The sequence below is a fragment of the Mauremys reevesii genome, linkage group 2 (genome assembly GCF_016161935.1).
Source record: "Mauremys reevesii isolate NIE-2019 linkage group 2, ASM1616193v1, whole genome shotgun sequence".
NCBI classification, from domain to species: domain Eukaryota; kingdom Metazoa; phylum Chordata; order Testudines; family Geoemydidae; genus Mauremys; species Mauremys reevesii.
The window spans coordinates 205,519,881-205,543,699 of NC_052624.1; the positions used below are offsets into that span (position 1 = coordinate 205,519,881).

Genomic DNA, 23,819 nt, shown 5'->3' on the forward strand with positions numbered 1-23,819 from the left:
CTGCGATGGATTCTTTTATTAATTTGTATTTAGGTGTTTGTTCAGCATCTAGCAGCACAATGAGGTCCTGGTCCATGACAGGATCTTCTAGGCACTATAGCAACACAGAAAATAAATAGTATTAATCATATATTATTATCAGGAACTTGATAGGGAAAAGTAGTTGTACTCCTCCAGCTCTGCTTGCAAACCAAGCTCTCCTCACACGAGCAGGACCCGTGTATAGTATTCCACAACTGCAGGGCTGCACAATTTGCCATGAAATCTATCCCTCTATCATGGAATTGTGCTTCTGAATCTCATCTTTCATTTTTTTTAATTAGATTTTTGCAGAGATGACCTTGAAAGAGTGAACCAAGTGTATCAAATGTAATGATGCCTGCCTTACTATGCAGACAGGCTGAAACAATAGTTTTGAGAGGTGTGGATTGTCCCATTCATCTTAATCAAAGCCCCTTGGACTCCATCGCCACAGATTTTGGTATTTTTCCAAGTCAGCACAGATTCAGCCTTTTGCCACCACAGTCTCCATTTTGCTGCAGACAATCAAGTCAACAGGGCTCTGTGCACGCACCCAGATCCACCCGCATGGAACAGCTTGCAAGACTGCAACCTAAGTGCAAGCAACAGCAGTTTTCTTGGCAAGGTTGAGAACCCCTCTAGCTGGCAGATTGAGAAAGCCCACGCTACTCCTACTGCACTGAAACTGATCAATACAATAAACGAGCATTAAGCAAACATGCTAAACTATTATTTAAGCAAAGTTGAGATTTCAAATGACAAGTATAATCTTAAACACAACATTATAGGCATGTTATGAAACCACACTTGAAATTGATATGTGAAGTAACTTGAGCAGTAAATTAATACTTTCTGAACACACTGATTAAATCCTGTCTATGTCGGTGCAAAGAAAGGAAGTTATTTCTAAAGGCAGAAGTATTATATGTTGCATAGTTTGTTTTCTTGAATCTGATCATCATCACCAAGTTAATTTGTATTTTATCTGCATTTGTCTCATAGCTCACTTATAACTTTATGAAAAATGACAGTGTCAACATCTTGCCATTAATGAGCCATGTGACAAACAGAATCCACAGCAGGCTGAAAAGAAGCCAGGAAACTCTTTAGTGTGAAAGCGACCAGTGGCTGATACAACCACTCCTCCTCCCCACACACACACGTGTTGACAAAAAACTGCACTAAATGATTTGTGGTTTCCGGTGATATGTCCAGGACCTAAGACAGACATTTTTTGGACAGACAGGTATTTTTGGAAAACAAAGGAAAATGGCTCCCATGCAACTGAATCCTAAAAAGAAAATGTTTAAAGCTATACAGGAGAGCCAAACTTTTTTAAAAAATGACTCCATACCAGACTTCTGTATACATTCCGCCCCATATATCAGTTGTCTTCGGCAAGAAAGTTAAGCACAACAGGCTTTCCGTGGAAGTTAATGCATCATTATAAGTAGTTGGAAAGTGGGTGATACCATAAAGGGAATTCCCAGTGCAACAAAAAGCCTTCTCATTGTAACTGCTGCAAGCTCTTACTCAGTTGGCAAACTTTTGTTCTTCCTCGCAGAAAAAGCAACAACATACTTTGTCTGGTTGACTTTTATTTTGATTAAGGAAAACAACAAGAAGAGAGAAGAAAAATAAAGCATTCATAAGAAAGTACAGCTCATGTTTCCTCTATACAGCGGTATCAACTCTGAGAGTCAAATAAATATGGTCTCCTTGCACACAGGCAGACAACGGCAATTTACAAACCCTGGAATATTCTTAAACTTTTAAGAATTATGTGGAAAAAGAAAGCTCCATTCCATTAAAGATTGACTTACACCAGAGATGAATTTGGCCCAGTATATTATAAACGAGGTAATCTCTTTGACACTTTTTTTTTTTTACTATAGTAAACTTGCAGGAAAGTGTATCTCTGCCTAGACAGAAAAGGAAATCTCTGAGCATAGAAAAGTCCTGGAGAGTCTCCTTTCCAGGAATGAACACAAGACTTTTTAATGTTCTCTCTCCCCCTTTCAACTCCTGATTTTGTCCAAATTCGGGGTTTGCTCTTTTTTCCTATTAAAAGGAGTACTCATTGATTTTAATAGTAACAGGATCAGACGCCAACTAATAATAGACAATAGTTGTACTTAATGTTGCACCAGTGATAACTTTAAATCTCCAGCAACTTCTTACAGACCAATTCCCAGAAAAATCTGCCAGGCTCCTGAGTTTTGCATAGACATGCAAGAGCACTGTACGGCAAGTTGAGCCCTTACCAAACTGCTGGAAATAGTGCAGGAAGAACTACGCAGTATGGTTTTAGATAAAACTAGTGGCTACAAATGTCCCATAACATACGATTATTATTTTCAACATACCAGGAAAACGGTACAAAGAGTCAGAGACATCCCTTCTCTGAATTCAAGACTGAATCCTTGCAGTGTAACATTTCCCATGCATAGTTGCACCTTTTGAAACGAGGTAATGTTGTTTTCAGAGTGCATGCAAGTTATCTGTTGCTTAATGATACCTAAGAGAATTTAGATTTCATAGATGAGACCATAGCATTTCCATTGTTCACAGTGTAGATTCAAAATTTTCACTAGGCAAACCTATCTGCTTGTGTGCATGACATTTTGTTATAGATAACAATTTGAGGGTAAAAAACATTTGTAAAATAGAAGAATCCAGATGAACATTTTTCATTCAGAACAGGAAGCAAGGAATCTACTTTTTCAATCATTCTCCTTCATACAGAATACTCACAGCAGGAGAAGCAAATGTAGAAAAAGAAGTGCAAAAATTTCAGAGAAAAAGAAACTTAGCCTGCACTTCTAAAATAGAGGAGGAAAGAGCTTCAAATTGATCTGACTTATAAAGAATCAAACTTTACACTAAACAAACAGCACCATTGATTTAGCCCAAAGCCCTGGCTTTTTCTGGTACAAATATATTAGAATACTAACTGATCTCACACAGCTTTTATATCGTGCTTTTCATGTTATGCCCAATATTAATCAAAGTCCCTATTAAACCAGAAAGTTCACAGAATATTTCTCACGGTTATTGTTAAATCAGAGGCCCTGACTCAACAAGATTTTGACTAACATGACACAAAAGCCTACATAAAGCCACATAAGATAATTTTCCAGGATTTTTGAGACTTCTGCAGTACAACAACCACATGAAACATCTCCAGATATCCAAGGAGCACTGGACCACTGCTAAAACCAGGAGACCTTAAAAGTTACAGTCAATTTCTAGGAGTCACCAAAAGACAATTTTAGGAGTATTGCTTGTCAGGAAACTGTTCTATTGCTTTAAAATACTGTTATTATAATAAAATATTGTCATTAAGAATCAGAGCCAGCTAGAAGTTAACAGGAAACTAAGTAGGTGAAAGGATACAAAATTCAGGAATGCCTGAGAGTATGTAAACTCTTCTGATTCATGCACTGAAACAAAATATCATTATTAAACCAGCATAACATGTCCTGCCTCCCTATTAAGCATTGTGGCAGAAGTAAATTCCCTTAAAAACAGTGCAACTTGAGAAAAAGAAAAAGAAAAATAGAAAGACCGCGTGCTTAAGTATAATGCTCTCAATCAGGTGTCTGAGGCCCCCTGGGGGGCCATGAGCAGGTTTCAGGGAGTCCGCCAAAATAAACCAAAGACCAGGGTTGGCGTTGGAGTCACTGGGGCTGAGGGAAGAAAGCCGAAGCCCGAGCCACACCACATGGGGCTAAAGCCAAAGCCTGAGCAACTTAGCTTTGTGAGGCCCTCTGTGGCGTGGGGCTGCGGGCAATTGCCCTGCTTGCTACCCCCCCTAACGCCAGCCCTGGCTTTTAATCTACTGGATATGCAGAAAGACAGTTGTTGGGGCACAGGTGGGCTGTGGAGGTTTTATAGCATGTTGAGAAGCCCTGCTCTAGATTGCTTCCACACTGGCAGAGGGGCCTACCTATATTCACTGTCTGAGTTAGCATATTAGTGGTACTGGGAGAAGCTTAGTTGTCTTTATCCACTCTTGCATCGTATAGTGTCAGAGTCTGCCCCATCAGTGATGCCAGCCTCCATTACCTGCTTGTCTGATTCTCCAATAGCTGCCTTAGCACTTCTTCTGTGGTGCCCCCACATGATACGCCCTTCCTAAGTCAATTAAAAAAAATACACTGTTGTCTTCTTTCAAATTGTTTTTCTAGAACCAACTCTACTGGGATGCTCAGAGGAAACTGTTTAGTGACCATAGCCGGGCAGGTGACCTTGCAAAGATTTTTAAAATAAATGAACATTAAATAGTTTGTTTTGAAATCCGCAATCTTTGTAGATGTAATTGTTCCCAGGGTACCCAGGACTGTGAGTCACTTTGTTAACCCCATCCCCCCCCCACCTCCAGCATGAGAGAGTCTTGCTTGTGCTTGGATGGGTGTTAGCTCCTTAACACCGCCAGCCTGTTAACCACCCAAGCACTCTCCTCTGGGCAATGCCAGCCCTTATTAACCTGCAAGGCAAAGTCGTAAGTGCACCCTAGTCCTTGAGCCCCTTTGAAGCACTCCCCTGTAGTATTCAGCCCCCCCATCCACTGAACACTGACAGAAATACCAAATCTTCTGTCCCCAAAGAGACAGTATACATGCCAGTGTATATGATTCAACTCAGCACATTGCTTAATACCACAGCACTAAGATATATTTACAGTGAAGACAATAAAACGTTTATCATCAAAGATTCAAGTGATAGTGAGTAAGACTATTGGAAACAAATGGTTACATATAAAACCAAATGATAATTCTTTCTATAGATTAAATTTAAACAGGTTAAAATTACTTTAGATGGGAGGTTCTCTCGCCCACTGTCTTCTGCAGTTTTGCAACTAAGGCTGGCTGGGATCCTGTCTTCATGAATGTAGACGTGCTACCCATTTACTTCCTATGTTCAGGATAAAGGGGTTATCTCTGGCTTCCAATTATATCCCCAAAGTTCATTGTCCATACTCAAAGACAGGATAACTCCCCAAGGCTTCATTTTCCTGTATGCTGCATCTCGGTTGACTTCACATCTCTCCATTGATGACATATAGAAATGGGTATCCACCATGTTAGCTTACAATGCTTAATTTACACCCCAACAGAGAAATAGGTGAACAAACATCTGTTGTCTGACAGAAAACCTATTTCTCCACCTCTGCTGTGATACAGATGCTAATAACATATTTTCAGGGTATATAACTCCTTATATAGTATCTGTATGCACATTTCACAACAATATTAATAGCCATTGTGATGGTTTTCATTTGGGACCTTGTATGCCCCTCTTTGATGACCCAGAATGTACATACCAAAATCAAGACATTCCTGTTACCCTTGCCAGTTAGCCTTAAGGGGCTCTTGGCTCACAGTATATGATTAGTCTGTTCATAGACTATACCAGGGGTCTCAAACTCAAATGACCATGAGGGCCACATGAGGACTAGTACAGTGGCCCGAGGGCCGCATTACTGACACCTCCCCACTGCCGCCCTCGGCCCCGCCCCCACTCCACCCATTCCATGAGGCCCCGCCCCTGCCCCACCTCTTCCCTGCCCCCATTCCAACCCCTTCCCCGAAATAGTCTCCTTACTCTCAGTTCCAGCGCCTGGCACCACCATGGCACATGACTGTCAGGAGGAGCAATTACACGGAAAGTCCTGCTCTGTCCCTGCATCCCTGGAGTGGAGATTGCTCATTGCACGTGAATCTTTGGCAAATTTAGATGCCAAACTCTAAAAAGTCACTACTGAGCACGTGCAAAACTGCAGTTATTCAGAGGCTTATGATTTGGGCAAATTTTCATGGGGACAGCAAACAGCACATTCCTGACACCTGGGCAAGCACCCTGCCAATTTCAAACCCTTGTTCCAAGGCATGGAGACATTATTGGAGCTTCTCAACTAAGCAGTTGTAAGAATTTTTTTAACAAGAGCAAAACAATGTATTTTGCCCTAATCTAGTTTTTGGAAATGGCTGAACTGTTTCTTTAAAAATTCAGCCTGAAGCACACACTCAGCATGGAAAATTTCAGCTTGAACAGTTGAAGTTTGGCAAAGTTATACAGAACTGAAACCAGGGTTTTATAAGGGCAACTGTCAGGAGACCTGTACTATACAGCGTGCTCCCAGCTTCACCTATAATACATGCAGTAAAAGCTTCCAGAATCATTGTTTATCTTGAGTGCATTGTGTACCATCTGTAGCATACGATATAATAGAGGAGCTTTATATGTACATTGTTCAGGTAGGTGAATAATGAATGATTAGGGGAAAAGTAAAGGACTTTACAATGAACTGACATGTTTCCACATTTACCACCTAATTATTACTATTCTTACCCAAATAAAGGTAATCATGTTTAACAACCCATCTACTGCAGGAAACTGTAGTCAAGTGTAAGCCAAGAAGATAGTAGCTATGACAGCATTACAGATCAAAGATTTTACAAACACAGGCAGCTCCTGTGTATTGATTACTCTCCTGGACTGCAAATTATCACTGATTACTTTGAGAAAAGAGGTGTTGATGGCTTACTTCCTTCCGTTAGCCTGGAAAGCAGTCAATAATATATTTCATATACAGAAAACAAAAGTGGCCTGTGCTGCTTAAACATTTCAAAGATATTTTTTTTTGTAAACAGTTACAAAATGGCATATCAAAAGTACATGGAGTCGAATTCTTCTCTGTTCTATGCTGCCCCAATAAAGAAATGGATTTGTACCTGGGCAAACTTTGTCCCATAACATGGATTGATAATCCTTTAAATCAGGATTTCTCAAACAGGGGTCGCCGCTTGTGTAGGGAAAGCCCCTGGCAGGCCAGGCCAGTGTGTTTACCTGCCCCGTTCACAGGTCCGGCCGATCGCGGCTCCCACTGGCTGCGGATCGCTGCTCCGGGCCAATGGGAGCTGCTGGAAATCCACAATTGGCCGGACCTGCGAACAGGGCAGGTAAACACACCAGCCCGGCCTGCCAGGGGCTTTCCCTACACAAGCGGCAACCCCTGTTTGAGAAACCCTGATTTAAATGATACACATTGAATGAACTGCAGTGCTAATCTTTTGGGACGCTGAGGGTATGTCTCTAAACTGCAGCTGGGATCATACCTCCCAGCCTGGGTAGATGAACTCAGGCTGGTCTTCACTATGGGGGTAAGTTGACCTAAGTTACGCTACTCCAGCTACATGAATAATGTAGCTGGAGTTGACGTAGCTTAGATAAATTTACCCCGGTGTCTTCACTGCACTGAGTCGATGGGAAGCACTCTCCAGTCGACTTCCCTTACACTTCTCAGACAGCTGGAGTACCGGGGTTGACCGTAAAGCATTCTGCCATCAATTTAGGGGGTCTTCAACAGTGCAATCTCCCTGTAGTGGAGACCACCCCTCAGTAGTTCTGCCTGAGCTAGGACACTAAAAGTAGTAGTTAGGATGTTGTGGCCCAGGCAGCAGCTCAGGCTAGCCATCTGCGTCCAAGCCCACCCAACCACCCAGGTCTGAGCTCAGGCAGCTAGCCCGAGCTGCTGCCTTTGCCACAAAGTCCACACTGCTATTTTTAGTGCACTAGCTAAAACAAATCAAGCACAAGTCTCTCATTCCAGGCTGAGAGGCCTGCGCCCAGCTGAAGTGTAGACATTCCTTTAAAGACTTAGTCCTCCTCCGTGTATCAAGCTTGAGTACCTGCACATGGTGTAAGGGGGGAGAAGTCTATAGGAGTTTGATGAAGATGACTCAAGGATATACATTGAAATATAAAGCCTACAAGTGAGTAGTTCAAATAGTTCATTCTGTATTGACCCAGAAGTTGTTGTCTGATCCTTGGAGATCTCAGATTATATCCTACAGGACAAGTTTCCAGATCACAAAATCATTTATATTGGCATTCTCAGTAGAGGGGCCAGCCACTGAACTGGCAAAAAAACTGGAGCAGTCTCCTGAAGGAGACTGCTCCACTACGGGGCTGGTACACCTTGATGGGGTAATTTGAGGGAAGCTTGCACAGCTACCATCCAGGCCGTACTTGTTCTGCTCGATAAACAGAGGACTTCAGTTCCCAGAGCTGTCATTTTGATCTCTTTCACAAGCAAGCAATTCACCTTTTCTTTAAGAATATGCATGTTCATAATAGACCTCTTTGTAGCATCTCTTCTTAAAGTAAAACCTGAGCAAATGCATCAATTTTGTATATGATAACAAAAAATAGACTTTAGCCCATTCATTTGCTTGTAAACTGTACAATGAGAAAAACACATAAATGGGGGTTGGAGGGGAGTATGAGGCAAGACTAACTAGCTGAAATCTCAAAAATTGTCCTCTGGGATGCTACATCAGCAACACCAATGCTCCTAATGTAGTTCTCATAAACCAACACCTTCTGAAAAGACAGGCTGAAGCAATAGTCAAAAGAAGCCCTTCTCAAAATATTTCAACTTCCTGCTGAAATAAGGAAGTGTGGAGGTACTGGAAAATAGAGAAAATCTTTTAGAAACTTTCATGTTCTTCATTATAGATTTTTGGAATGAAAGTTTGGGCTGATTTTTATTTAATACAAAACAGTTCATGATTTTCTAGTAGTCGTCCCTACCTAATAGTCCAAATTAGGTGAATGTTTTGGATCTTACTTCAGGAAAACTGTCTGGTAAGATTTTGCTGTATTGTTTTACCAAGATACGTCAATTTTGCCTCCTTTACATTTAGATTTCTCTTCTTAAGATGAAATGATTGGGGGGGGGGAACTAGCCTACATTTTTGCTCCAAAATCCCTAATCAAACCAAACCTGAACAGTATCCTACTATAGCTGTGTGAAACTGCACAAAACTTTTGGTGACTTTTTACATGACACTGTCCTTAATTTCATGTAATCCATTTTCAGCCCCCTGAGGTGACACTTTCTTGCAGCTTTTCTCAACAGAGGATAACTTGGCTGGAAAAGTCCATGCAAAACATTTCATATACTTTCACACTGGAAGCAATTTTGTTTGATAACAGGCCCAAAAAATTCAGAGCAGGCTATTTAACTCTTCTTAAACCTCATAGTTCCATGGTCAGAAGGGAGGCAGGCAGTGAATTCTGGGGCACTTCTGACTGGAACAAGGGCCAAAGAGGTGAAATCTAAAAAAGATGCCAGAGCCAGAGTCCAGCAGACAATCCTGAGGCCCCACTTTACTGCCACTCATGTGATATTACACCTCTACCCTGCTATAACACGACCTGATATAACACGGGTTGGCATATAGTGCGGTAGCAGTGGGGCTCCGGCGGCGCTTTAAAGGGTCTGGGGCTCCAGCTGCTGTGGGGAGCCCCGGGCCCTTTAAATCACCACTGGAGCACTGCTGCTGCTATCCTGGGGCTGTGGCAGCGGGGCTCCGCCTGCGATTTAAAGAGCCTAGGGCTCCAGCTGCTGCGGAAAACCCTGGGCCCTTTAAATCACCGCTGGAAACCTGCTGCTGCTACCCTGGGGCTGCGGCAGCGGGGCTCCGCCTGCGATATAAAGGGCCCAGGGCTCCAGCTGCTGTGGAAAACCCCGGGCCCTTTAAATCACCGCTGGAGCCCTGCCGCCCCTACCCTGGGGCTGTGGCAGCAGGGCTCCACCTGCAATTTAAAGGGCCTGGGGCTCCTCGCAGCAACTGGAGCCCGGAGTTCTTTAAATCACTGCCGGAGCCCTGCCGCCCCTACCCCGATATAATGGGGTTTCACTATGACGTGGTAGGGATTTTGGGCTCCCCATGAACACGTTATAGCGGGGTAGAGGTGTACTAGCAAAGGGTCAGAAAGCAGTAGTTGATGGCTAGGGGAAAGGAGGGGGCTTGTTTTGGGTCAGTGAAGAAAGGAATTGATGTTCTTGTTGGGAATGGTGGGGGTGGAGAAAAAAGGGAGAGGAGAAGGGGAAAAGGAAACATCTGAAGTACTGAACAAGCATCAATAGTTTGATGACTTTCTCCAAATCAAACTTCTAACCTTTCGAGGTTTGCCCATCACAAATCATAGTCATGAGCCAGATCAGCTGGTGTAAATCAGTAAAGCTCCCTTGAAGTCAACAGAGCTATGCTGGTTTACGCCACACTTGGATACGCTCCTTTACCTTCACATGGTTGGCAGATGTATGAGGTGTGGTTTAGTATGTGGCACAAGAGGAGATGTTCACTAGAGGAAGTTTATTAACAATAAGTATTCAGAGAATGCGTCAAAGAGTTCTGTGGTACCTTATAGACTAACAAATGTATTGGAGCATGAGCTTTCGAGGGTGAATACCCACTTTATCTCATGCATCCGACGAAGTGGGTATTCACCCTCGAAAGCTCATGCTCCAATACGTTTGTTAGTCTATTAGGTGCCACAGAACTCTTTGCCGCTTTTACAGATCCAGCCTAACACGGCTACCCCTCTGATACTATTCAGAGAATGATCATGGATTAAACTAAGAAAAACTACAAACTGCAGTTGAGATCATTTATCATCTGACTAGAATGAGGATTTAGCAAGACTCCCTACTGTGTCCATTTATATTTAGTGCTTCTAGAAAAAAAAATCCCACCACTACTCCAATGTGATATAAAGTGGAAAGCTTGAAATGTGTGAAAAGCTATGGAGTCTTCTGTATGAAGGGAGGTTTTTTTTTCCCCCTTCAGGATTTTTTCCTGTTAATTTAACTTTCAAGTGGAATGAATAACTATTATAAGTGTCCGTTCCATTCCACACAGGCCTAATGGTATTATAATATTCATATACATCAACTCTCCATTGCCATCTTTCTCCCCAAAAAGTCTCTTTCTTCCACAGAATATCCTAATGTAGCACAGACTCCTTAGAGATGAAAAATGTCAATCCCTGAGTTCAATATTGTATAGATGTCAATATTAAAATAAATGCTATTGAGGACTAAATAAAAAAGAACAAATGCCCAATTTGATCAAGCCTCCAAAATCTAACTTATCTGAGTCTGAGGCAGAATCTCAGGTTTTTTCTGAAACTGCAGTCTCAGTGGGGAGCATTAATAAAAGAGAAATATTAATTTACTAATGATAACTGCAAACATACATTTTAGTATAATAAGGAAACATGCTTTTACCTACCCCAGATTAATATTAATGAGTTGAATAGCAAGCAGTAATCTTTCTATTTTTTTCCATACTAGGTTAGTGATCAGAACATTCATGTACAAACCATTATTTATTTCTCTACTCCCTGTCCTATGTATGTATTTAAATTGGGCCGGTATCAGTGGTATTTATGCGCTGAAATACAAGACTTTTGATACTAGTATCATCTTATTCAGACAATATTCTCTGCTCAACCCTCCAACAGGTTATGTACCAAGGTGATCTGCAAGTAGCTTTTCTTTTAACCCTTCTTCCCAAGGAGATCTATATGAGAGAAAGAGGACTTGTTCCTAATGAGGGAAGACTTGACAAGTCAGATGATTCTTCTTTGAAGCAGGTAAAACATGAGCTCAGGTTGATCTTGAGTTCCACAGCCACAAACTCTTCAGGAAAGTCTCATCACCAGTTCTGATGAAGAGCTGAATCCTGCCTGTTGCTCATGGTATTGTAGAGAGAGGCACTAGTGAGAAGGTAGTTGTCCTTTAGATAGTCTGGTCCTAACCCACTGAGTCCTTTGAAAATGAGGACCAGGATTTTGAATGGAACCCAACACCCAGTGAAGAACCAGTGTAGGAACCCAGTGGAACATATCTCTAATGTGATCACTTTACTTATTCCATTTAGGACGTGTGCTGCTGTATTATGGGCCAGCTGTAGCTTCTGTGTAGCTTCCTTTGTCAGAGATAGGTAAATAGACTGTTACAATTCTATATCTGAAGTCACACATACTTAGGCCCTGAGATCAAGTTTTCATTCATGAGAAGCAAATGCAGTTTCCATTTGGGAAAAAAGTGTTTTGATCACTCTTGTGACCTGCAAGTTCACCTGCAGAGTGCTGTTGAGTATGACTCCTGGCCTCCTTCCTGGTGATTAATGGGCAGGTTTCCTCAACTGAGGCACAGTCATGGATTCTGGTAGGTCTCAGAAATGCTTCTCTCTTCCCACCAGCATCACCTCTAGTCTGCCAAGGTTGAGTTTGAACAAGTTGTTCATCCAAATTCTTATTTTTTCCAAACATGGGGTAAACGTGCCAACTATATTGTCTGATTCAGGCAACAATTATGGCTGTGCATTTGCAAAGGCACTTTAGGGGAAAAAGACGCAACTGCCATTTACTGTCAATGGCATGTTGTGAGCACCTAACTCCATCAAGCAACTTTGAAAATCATAGCCTACACATATGATGTGTCTATGTACGACCACCATATTGCTGGCATTTGAACCCATAGCATTTCATAATATTCTCAAGTGGCTTAATACAGATGTTGAGCATTTAAATTTCCTTTGTTTCTGTAGTTGTATGGTCCCTGTCTACTTTTAGGAACTTAATGAAAATGGCATTGGTATGGTGAAACATAACAACATTATTTAGTTTGTTTCTTTTTCCTTCTCTTCCCCCACCCTGGTTTATTCTGTACTAAAGTTACAGAGAACTCTCTTTTAAAAGCAACTGTACAAAGTTAGGCGTGATTTCAGTTATGTGAGCCCTAGGGGCTCAATGAAATAATATGAACAGATGTCCAAAATCTCGGAAGGCATGTGACAATGGAAGGACAGGGAATAATGTAACCAGATCTGACAAGATCCAGTCTGATCTGAAAGTTTCTATTACTCCTATTACCAAGAACATCATCTTTGTCTGTTCTAATCTGTGCTTTAGATTACAGTTCACAAGCAATGTACCATTAATGACCTCTCAATTAGACCAAGTACCATAATCTAAACCATAAGTCATTTTTCCATGTATTTTTTTTTTATTTCCAAAAGACCGGGAATGACTTAGACACAGACAAATATAGTTGGATGCCAATCTTAAAAGCAAAGCATTCATATATGTTAAATTTTAAGTAGATAATCCTTCAATCAGATTAATTATACTTGCACAGGGAGAAGGTCATATTCTGATTTCAGATATAACAGTATAAATCAGAGTAAATTCAGCTTTACTCTGGTGTAGATGAGATCAGGATCTGGTCCAGGCTAGTAATGTACTCTCAATGCTATCTATCTTATCATTCAGGCAAAAAAAAATATTTTTTTTATAATTTGCCACTTTGCCTAGCCCAGCGCATAAACCTCCATCAATTTAGATTGTGAAGCTCTGAGGGTCAAGGTCTTTTTGGTCTGTTTGTCCAGCATCTGGCACAATGGGGTCCCTGTCCATGACTGGGTCGCCTAGGGTATGTCTACACAACAAAGAGAACCCACGGTTGGCCGTGCCAGCCGACTTGGGCTCACGGGGCTGTTTCATTGCAATGTAGACTTCCGGGCTCAGGCTGTATCCCCAGCTCTAGACTCTGTGGGGTGGTAGGATTCCAGACCTTGGGCTCCAGCCCAAGCCCAGAAGTCTACATAGCAATGAAACAGCCCCGCAGCCCAAGCCCCACAAGCTTGAGTCACCTGGCATGGGCCAGCTGTGGATTTTTCTTTGCTGTGTAGACATCCCTAGGCCCCACAGCAACATTAAAAAATAACAATTAATAGCATTTAAGCTTCTTGTTGGCTTCCATTTTTGTTATTATCTTTGGGAGCTAAGATCCGGTTATTTAGTTGTTTAACTATGGATTTAGATGCTTAACATTAGGCTCTTAAGTCAGAAAATATTTCTCTGTGAAGATCATACAGCAAGTCAGTGGCAGACTTTCTAGCAGAATCCAGGATTCATGACTTCCACTGGCCCCATTCCCAGGAATACATAACATAATAGGGATGAAGAATGTTGGGGCAGGTGTGGTAGTGAGAAAGGGTACGTTGTACTGCTTAGCCTGCAGTTGCAAAGTTAAAAAAGAATATTTTGAAAATCTGGTGATTTGCTTGTGTAATTAGAATGCTCAGCTGAGCACAACATTTTTGCTCACAAAAATCCCCCAATTCCAGTTGTACTAACTATTAAAATAACTTTAGTAAAAATACTCCTGTTTATATATTTTTGAACATTTGTACAACCTTCAATTGTATTTTTTTGAAAATTTAGCCCTGAGTGTGTATTTTCTTCTCCCATTTGGTACATTGCCATCATATTCCAAGTGACATGACACATGGTAGATTTATGCACCATGAAGCAGACACTGCAGGGGTTTTATGTATTTGTGTTTTGTTTCCAGTTAAACAATACACAGGGGACTGTCACACTAACAAGGTATACAGTGATTGACTTGTTCAGCCTCCTTGAGACTTTTTCTTCAATATAGTAGAAACCTCAATAAACAGGAAAATTATGTTTGAACAGATGTTTGCTTTGAATAGCTGTACTGTATTTGTTTCATTTTCTGAAAAGTATATCAAGTTCATTCCTATTTAAAGATGGATTTAGCTGAGCAATTTCAGTCACAGATTAAGCCATACTTACATATTTTTGCATAGTTCATTACACATTTTGCTATATGTGGGGTATCCTTTGTCCTTTTGATAAACATAGGATTTACAGTGAGGGGGGTTAGCACACTGCAACAGACTAGCTTTTTAGGAACATAGGACTTGTCAGAAGGCAAAAACACCAGTACCATCATAATGGATTGATCCAATGCCCCCTGAAGTCAATGGAAAACTCACATTGGTTTCAATGGGCATTAGATCAGGCCCCTGGTCAATTTTGTAATGCTGTACATGAGGGAGGAATTTCCTTAGAAACTCTGTGGCAATCAGTTTAGACCTTAATTGTGAGATTTGTTGTCCCTTATGTCATGTGACAATAGTAAAGAATCACTGTCTTCCAACAATGAACAAGAACCTTTATTAGAAAAAGGAAAATAGTTTTAATCGTTGAAGTCCCTCTTTGTGTCTCAGCTGCAGAGCTTCTACCTAGAATCTTCCCCAGGCCCTCTCCTTCCTGGCTTTCTGCTACAGATTCAGAGAAACATAACCTATAACATCTTTCCCCCTTTATTTGCTGTATGAACAATCTTCACCAAGAATTCATGATTAAAACCAAAATTATAGATCCAGACAAGTCACCATTTTCAGCACTAGTCCAAATCTGGTCCTCTCCTGGCCATGAGGAGGATTGTAGCCTGTTGATTCATTTACACTGTCAAATCCCAAAGGGGTAGACTCCTGCTCAATAAGTGTAGAGATCTTCCCAACAGGATTTTCTCCCTTCACAAAGGCTGAGTGAGAGGCTCATTGCTACTAGAGCCACACTACTATTCAGCTGAGTTCTGAAACAGCCACTTTTTTCATCTACACTGAGTGTTTTGATCAGCCTCAACCATGTAGGATCTCCTAGTGCAATTAGCTACATCTAATGATAACAGTTGTGGTAGTCCAATATTTTTCCTCATTCCATTTTTTCATCTCTGGATCTCCTGAATTAAATTTGGTTAAACTACATTGCAATGGTTGAAGGAGAAAGACTAATCCCTCTTAGATTTGGCATCTCTCAACCTTAAACAGAATACTTAGGAAACAGACTTACCTTTACATTTGACTGCATTTTTTGATCTGTCAACCCGTAATCAGCTGAGTTGGGCTGACTCTGATGGCAGATATGGCTAGTGGGTTAAATAGTTCAGCAGAGCTAATATTTTTGTTGTAATAATCTGTAGTGCTTTCTCTACCAGATAATTGCCTTGAAGCCAATTCTTGCTTGAAGTCATTCTGTATCCCAAAATCTTGGAATTCATAGTTGGCAAACTGTGGCCTATGGAGAGGGACTTATTTCTTACATATTGCAAAAAGAAAATGTCTTAACTTTTCTATGGCCTGTTAGCTTGTGGGTCTAGTGAGAAGTCAAATTTCTGCAAATTCAGAAAAAAATAAATGGTTATTAGTAAGGCTACGTTTTAGTCATGGGTATTTTTAGTAAAAGTCATGGACAGGTCATGAGCAATAAACAGAACTCCACTGGCCATCACCTACAGTCCTCAGCTTAAACCTCTCCAAGGCATCATCAGTGATCTACAACCCATCCTGGACAATGACCCCTCGCTTTCACAGACCTTGGGAGGCAGGCCAGTCCTCGCGCACAGACAACCCGCCAACCTTTAGTATATTCTCACCAGCAACCACACACCGCACCATAACAACTCTTACCCAGGAACAAATCCATGCAACAAACCTCTATGCCAACTCTGCCCACATATCTACACCAGTGACATCATCACAGGACCTAACCAGATCAGCTACAACATCACTCTTCTTCATTCTTCTGCACGTCCACCAATGTTATATACGCCATCATGTGCCAGCAATGCCCAGCTATGTACATTGGCCAAACTGGACAGTCCCTACGTAAAAGGATAAATGGACACAAGTCAGATATTAGGAATGGCAATATACAAAAACCTATAGGAGAACACTTCAACCTCCCTGGACACACAATAGCAGATGTAAAGGCAAAAAAACTTTACAGCAAAAAAACTTCAGGCCCAGACTTCAAAGAGAAACTGCTGAGCTTCAGTCCATTTGCAAATTTGACACCATCAGATCAGGATTAAACAAAGAATGTGAATGGCTAGCCAACTACAAAATCAGTTTCTCCTCCCTTGGTGTTCACACCTCAACTGCTAGAAGAGGGCCTCACCCTCCCTGATTAAACTAATCTCGTTATCTCCAGACTGATTCTTGCCTGCATATTTATACCTGCCTCTGGAAATTTCCATTACATGCATCTGACGAAGTGGGTATTCACCCACGAAAGCTTATGCTCCAATACGTCTGTTAGTCTATAAAGTATCACAGGACTCTTTGTTGCTTTGAGCAGTAAACAAAAATTCATGGCCCATGACTTGTCCATGACTTGTACTATATACCCCTGACTAAACCTTGGGCCAGAGGGGCCATGGGTGCTCTGCGGGGGGCAGTCTGGGGGCTCTGCGGATGCTTGGGGTGTGGCCTGGGACCCTCGCTGGTGCTGGGGGGGGCAACTACGCATAGCCCAGGACCCCTGCTGTTGCTGGGGGGGAGGTTGACAGGACTGGGAGGCTCCCTACCCAGCACTGCATGTCCCTGCAGCTCCTAGGGGGAGGAAAGGCCAAGGGGGCTCCCTACACTGCCCTCACCATGAGCTCTTGCTCTGCAGTTCCCATTGACCGGGAATCACCACAGGGGCAGCGCCTGCAAGCACGGGCAGCATGTGGAGCCGCTTGGCCTCTCCACCTGAGAGCTGCAGGGACATGCCGGCTGCTTCCAGTGAGCCCCACGCCCACATCCGCCCAGGTAAGCACCGCCCTGCACCCCAAACCCCTGCCCCAAGCCCTGAGCCCCCTTCCACATGCAAACTGCCCCAGCAGCAGCCGGTGGAGCCAGCTGCGCCAGCCGCTGCAGAAGTCAGGAAGGTCATGGAAAGTCACAGAACCCATGACCTCCATGACAGACACGCAGCCCTAGTTATTAGATATGTAGGTCCCTTTTCTTCACCCAAGCCTACTGCTATCCTTTTCCAGGGTGTATTGGGTAATCCAGTTTTTTCTTTCCAGATTCTTCCCAATCAAAAATATTAGTTTAGAGTGAAGGGAGTTGAAATTTCTTACCGTCAGATTGTCCATTTGAAGATATTCACAGGTTGGACATTAGGAAAAACTTCCTGTCAGGGTAGTTAAGCACTGGAACAAATTGCCTAGGGAGTTTGTGGAATCTCCATCACTGGAGGCTTTTAAGAACAAGTTAGACAAACACCTGTCAGGAATGGTCTAGTTATTACATAGTCCTGCCCTGAGTGCAGGGGACTGGACTAGATGACCTCTCATGGTTCCTTCCAGTCCTACACTTCTATGATTCTATTCTATGACTCTATATTGAATGCTTGCATAGTCTACAAGGCTCCGTTGACTATACCAATCAAAGTTGCATAACATCTGTGGAATGTATTGTTCTTCCTGCCACCAAAATCTATGCAGCCAAAGAGCAACACAACTCCAAGAATGTATAGAATTATAGCATGGAGTGGTACATGGAGCCAGACACGTTAGTCCTCTCAGTATAGATTTGATTCAACCTACTGTGACAGACCCAGGCCAGTGGGGTACAGGAGTCTGGTAGAGGGCAAATATACTGGTCACTGGATGAGTAGTTTTCTGTTCCCTGAGTGACCAGGGCAGGGGCTGCACTAGAGTAATCAGGAACCTGCTAGAACCAGTTAAGGCAGACAGGCTGATTAGAACACCTGCAGCCAATCAAGGCAAGCTAATCAAGGCACCTGGGTTTAAAAAGGCGCTCACTCCAGTCAGGCCAGGAGGAGCCAGAGGAGAGGAAGTGTGTGTGAGGAGCTGGGAGCAAGAGGCACAAGGAGCTGAGAGTGAGAGGGTGTGCTGCTGGAAGACTAAGGAGTACAAGCATTATCAGACACCAGGAGGAAGGTCTTGTGGTGAGGATAAAGAAGGTGTTTGGAGGAGGCCATGGGGAAGTAGCCCAGGGAGTTGTAGCTGTCATGCAGCTGTTATAGGAGGTACTATAGACAGCTGCAATCCACAGGGCCCTGGGCTGGAACCTGGAGTAGAGGGCGGGCCCGGGTTCCCCCCAAACCTCCCAACTCCTGATCAGACACAGGAGGAGTTGATCCAGACTGTGGGGAAGATCACTGAGGTGAACAAATCTGCCAATAAGCGCAGGATCCACCACGGTAGAGGAGGAACTTTGTCACACTACTGAATGCCACTGTCATGATTTTCCTAAAACGTCAATGGCTGTTGTGCATGATTTAAGGATTTGTTGTCATCTAACTGGGTCCTTACGTCTAATGGAATCCTGCACTAATGGAAAGGACAATGCAAGCACTGAATGATCAGCAATCTAGGGAGACAGGGAGCAAGATCCTCAGCAGGGGTAAATCAGTGTAGCTCCATTTTACTCAATGGAGCTACACTGACTTACACTAGCTAAAGTTCTGACAATGTAGGTCTCTAGGCAGAATAGCCTATGTAGGTAAACTAAGATGGTGGATGACATACTCATCCCAATCTGTATGTGTAGAATGAAGCCCAAGGGTCTGCTTTTCACATGTTAAAGTTCTCTTGCACAGAAGAAAACAGATTCCTGGGCGAAGTGTTTGTTATGTTCTGCCAGTGTGTAGCCATCTATCTGTTGTTGTACATTTTAATTTACCTAAGCATGCAGTAGTAATAAAACAGTTCTAACATTCATGATATGCATTGTTCATTGAAATTCTGTGGCAGCAGATGCTGAACGATAGTATAGATAAATGGCAAATGTCTTAAAAATCATGGGCCAAATCCTGCTGCAATTAGACAGGTGTAGATCCAGATTATCCCCATGAATCGGAAAAGAGGACTTGATTCTCCACTGCTTTGCACCCCTTGACCCTACTCCCATGTAAAGTGGGTGGATGAAGGGGAAAGTCAGCAGGGCAGAAGTGGAGTGGGGACATGCATCGTTCCCCCATTGAATCTGGGGAGCTCAAGCGGTCTTATCTTTTCACACCCTATTCGACTGCTGTGGAGATTCAACTGAAAATAGCCTCCCCAGCAATGTGAGCTTTGTCATATTATGCAATATTTGTTCTCCTTATTTTTCTGTTTAAATATTTAGCTTACTATAATGCTGTTCATATTCTATATCCCTAAAAACATGCAGTATGTGCATTGCCGATGCAAGGATCAATACCCCACTGCCTATTTGAGTCAGGAGACACCTCCTTTTTGCAAATATACTTTCTAACACTTAACCAATGAGTAAGTCCCCTCTCCTTTAGCATAGCTGACTTGAGTGGTCTGTGTCCCTACAATCATTTCTTCTAGTGGAATTCTAGAATGGAACTCACTTCTTCTAGCAGTGGTGAAGAGTTGTCTTTCACAGTTGCCAGGGATGGCCATGTGCTCTTTCCCGCTCACCTCCACCAGTCTTCTTTGATACTTTTTTCCAAGTTGTTGTGTTTTAATGCTCCCATATCTTTTGTAGTAGCCACCCAGGAGAATTGTTAGCAGTCAAACTTGTCTTCCACATTCAAGCTGCCCTTTCAGTGCTCCCACTCCATAAAAGAGGCTGTAATACTTGGTGATACTGTGCACCAACAGTTCTGTTTCCTGAGGCGCAAAATTAGGTTTCTTTCCTCATGCAGTGGAGCATGTATTTGTGATCCTAGATTCACCTCAGAGGCCATAGACAAACCAGCAGCAGCAGCTGTAGTAGCTGCAGTGATTCCACCAGCAGCAAAGTCTAAAATAAGAGGAACCTAGATTGTCACCTGCAATGGCAGCCACCAGAATTAATTAGGAATGGAGATGGGGTTCCACTGGGTCTCTTCGTTACCATAACAGCACAATGAGAGAATGCTTTCGATTCAGAAAGGTGTCCGTAATGTTTATGGATCCAAAATAGGACTCTTTACCCCAGTGCTGTGAAACTTTTCTGAAACAGATGGTTTGGCTCAGACTTCTTATCCAGATCTGGATCCATACTTTGCAGCTTGGATCCATCTCCAATATTTAGGAAACTGCCAGATGTCCAAGCGTAAATAGTACTCTGCCCTGGATACAGTATTAATACGACAAATTTGGGCCCAGTTGCAAAGGGGTAAAATGCTATCATTCTGACTGCTCAGACTGATCACTCACTTTTTGCACAGGATTAAGGCATCAATTCAGCTAGATACTTGAGCAGGTGCCTAATTTTAAACACTTGAAGAACCCCATTGAAGTCACTATTCACAAGACTAAAACTGGAAAAATGCTTGAGTACCTGGATAAATTAGGGCCTATATGACTACCCAAGATGCAAAGCAGAGCAGAACCAGACCCTTGGTATTTCCCAGGATCATTATTTGAATTCATTGGTAACAGTCATACAAACTTTCACCAGTTTTAAAGATGAACTGAAAACCTTTTCCCTGCCAAGAACACAATACCGGCCCCTGAGGTTTCTCTGCTGCTTCTCTTGCTGTACTTACTTGAAGCAGAGCAGGAGCTACTTTTCTTAGTGATGACGACAACAACTGTAGCAGGGGAATCAAAGAAACCTGGAGGCCTGTACTCAGGTTTTGCAAGTAATTGAAATATTTACTCTCATCAAAACTCAGAAATAAGCCAACTGAGCCTTGGGTCCAACATATCCATAAGAAATTCATAGAAGAACAGAGTAGGCATATTGGTTTATAGCTAGGACCAAATCTCAAAACTTTGATTTCACCCATTTGTTATTTTTTTCTCTACTTACTGATATTGCTAAGTGTGGCAAATTGCTGGCAGTATTATAATGGGTCCCGCGCTTTCTCCTCTTTTGCGGGGGTTTCAGGGCACCGTTTCTCGCCCCTGATCTGGTGTATCAGCTGTCCCACTAGTGTCCCAGAGAAGGGGAGTGGAGAGGGAGGGACCCGGGCCTGCCCTCTACTCCAGGTCCCAGCCCAGGTGCCCTAGGGATAGCGGCAGACCACTTGAACTAGCGATTCTTTCCCCTGGGCCACTTCCCTCTCCGGCCCTCTATCTTGTGGGGGCTTCCTGCCCTCTCTCCACTTGGGCCAAGTTTCTCTCAACCCCTTGTCTCTGTGGAGTTCCTCTGCTCTGCACAAGCCGGGTTTTCCTTTAACTAGGGTCTTGGTCTTCTGGCCCACCACAGCACTTCTGCAAACTGCTCTCCTCCAAACTGCTTTCGGCTCCAACACCAAACCAGTCATTAGTTATACAAATTAACATAGACTGCTTAATGGATAAATTGCCCTATCACAAACTTCAAAGAGACATATAGACAATGACATATAGACATGCCTCTGACGAAGTGGGTATTAACCCACGAAAGCTTATGCTCCAATACGTCTGTTAGTCTATAAGGTGCCATAGGACTCCTTGTTGCTTTAGACAATGACATTATTTCACCCAAGATTCATCTAAATGTTAATATTCCCTTCTGATCTTTGAATTAGTAGTTACAGTGACAGACAGGAACTGTCTGTTTAAATGGGTAGCATCTAAGATACACACAATTAATATCACTTCTAACTTCTAATAATATAGGTTTGCATTTCAAAGTTCTAGACTACCTATCCATAGAATGGCCCTAATTACCATTTCTAACATGTCTTTAAAGATCGGCTTTGGGTTATTCAGCCTGCAAGCTGTTTAACCCTTTCTGGCCATGAGTTATAGTTTGTATAAGATTTGTTGCAATTATATAGCAGTGGTAGCAACAATGGTTTGTATAATTATGTTTTAATTGGACAACGTCACAATCCCTATTCAGGATGGGTGCATAGGCATGTGCTTGCGTCCCACTGAAGTCAATGGGACTAAAGCACATTCTTGAAGTTAGGCATGTGTTTAAGTGCTTTTCCTGAATAAGGTGTGGACTTTGTGATGTGCTTACCTGAATTGAGACCTAAATGAGTACAGTCTCAGTGCACTATTGATGCATGATCAACGATATTATAGGCCTTATTGTGTAAGGAGCAGTGAATCAAGAAATGTATCTAGAGAGTCCCTGATCAGCAACCACACTGCCACCTAACAATTCTGGCTGCAGAAACACTTGGCAGGTATGAGCCTCAGGGGCCCACACACCACAAGAGGTGCTGCCCACACAGGGTCTAACAGACAGGATAGTCCTGATGACATACTATTTAAGCCTGAAGAGGCTACAGAAAGTTTGTCTGTACAACTAGGTGGAACTTCAGCTAACTGCTGCTACAGACCCTGCTTCCTCATGCTACTCTTGATCCCTAATTCATGACCTCGGCTTTACCTCTTGGCTCCGATACCTGGTTTCTGACTTGGCTTTGTCTCCTGCTTCTGACTTCTGCTTCCTCACCTTGGCCTACCTCCTGGCACCAACTCCCAGGTTGTGACTCAGCCTAGACTCCTGACTCTGGCCCCTGGTTCCTGACCCCAGATCAAACTGCAACTCTGATTCCTGATATCTGACTCTGGCTTTAACTACTAGGCTGGCCACCCATGACCCAGCCCTGACATATTGTGACATCAGTTTTTAAATAAAACTCCCCTATGATTTCAGTGATCATGTCAATGGTGACGAGCACCATAGACATGCTAATTAATTAATTAACATATTCAGGAGAAATAAAGAGGCTCCTACGTTGATCTTGGGATAAAGCTTTCATCTTTACATTATGTTCTAAGATGGTTAAAAAAAAATTTCAGCCAAAGCTTTCACTAACACTCCTTAAACAAAACTGGAAGATTTCAGTCCCCATAGCTATTAACTTGAATATCTACTTAATTAAATATCCCTATCATATTTAATTCTAAATGGTTAAATCAATACATAAAGTCCTTCAGGGAGGTAGGACAGGAAGAAACGGGCTTAATCTGCAGCAAGAGAGATTGAGGATAGCTATCAGGAAAAACTTTTGACTAAAAGGGTAGTTAAGCTCAGGAATAGGCTTCCAAAGGAGACTGTGGAATCCCCATCATTAGAGGTTTTTGAGAACAAGATGAATACCTCTCAGGGATGATGTAAAGTTTCCTTGGTCCTGCCACTGCTCTGGGGGCTGGAATTGATGGCTTCTTGAGGTCCCATCCTGCCCTATATGTTTGTGATTGTATAATAAGTCACTCAAAGAAAGGACATTCAGAAGAACAAATGAGGGCATGATGTTGAAGTATAACCTATATCAGGGGTCAGCAACCTTTCAGAAGTGTTGTGCCAAGTCTTCATTTATTCAGTCTAAGTTAAGGTTTCGTGTGCCAGTAATAAATGTTAACGTTTTTAGAAGGTCTGTCTCTATAATATAATTAAACTATTGTTGTATGTAAAGTAAATAAGGTTTTAAAAATGTTTAAG

At 42.5% G+C, this 23,819-nt stretch overlaps 1 long non-coding RNA gene across 1 annotated transcript; it reads right to left on the bottom strand.

Moving 5' to 3' along the window:
• LOC120398790 lies at positions 1-22,918 on the bottom strand. The gene is made up of 3 exons (XR_005594709.1): positions 22,777-22,918; positions 4,090-4,158; positions 1-94 (listed from the first exon to the last, which is right to left on the bottom strand). It is a non-coding gene; the product is annotated as an uncharacterized LOC120398790 (long non-coding RNA).
• Between the last annotated feature and the right edge of the window lie 901 nt (positions 22,919-23,819).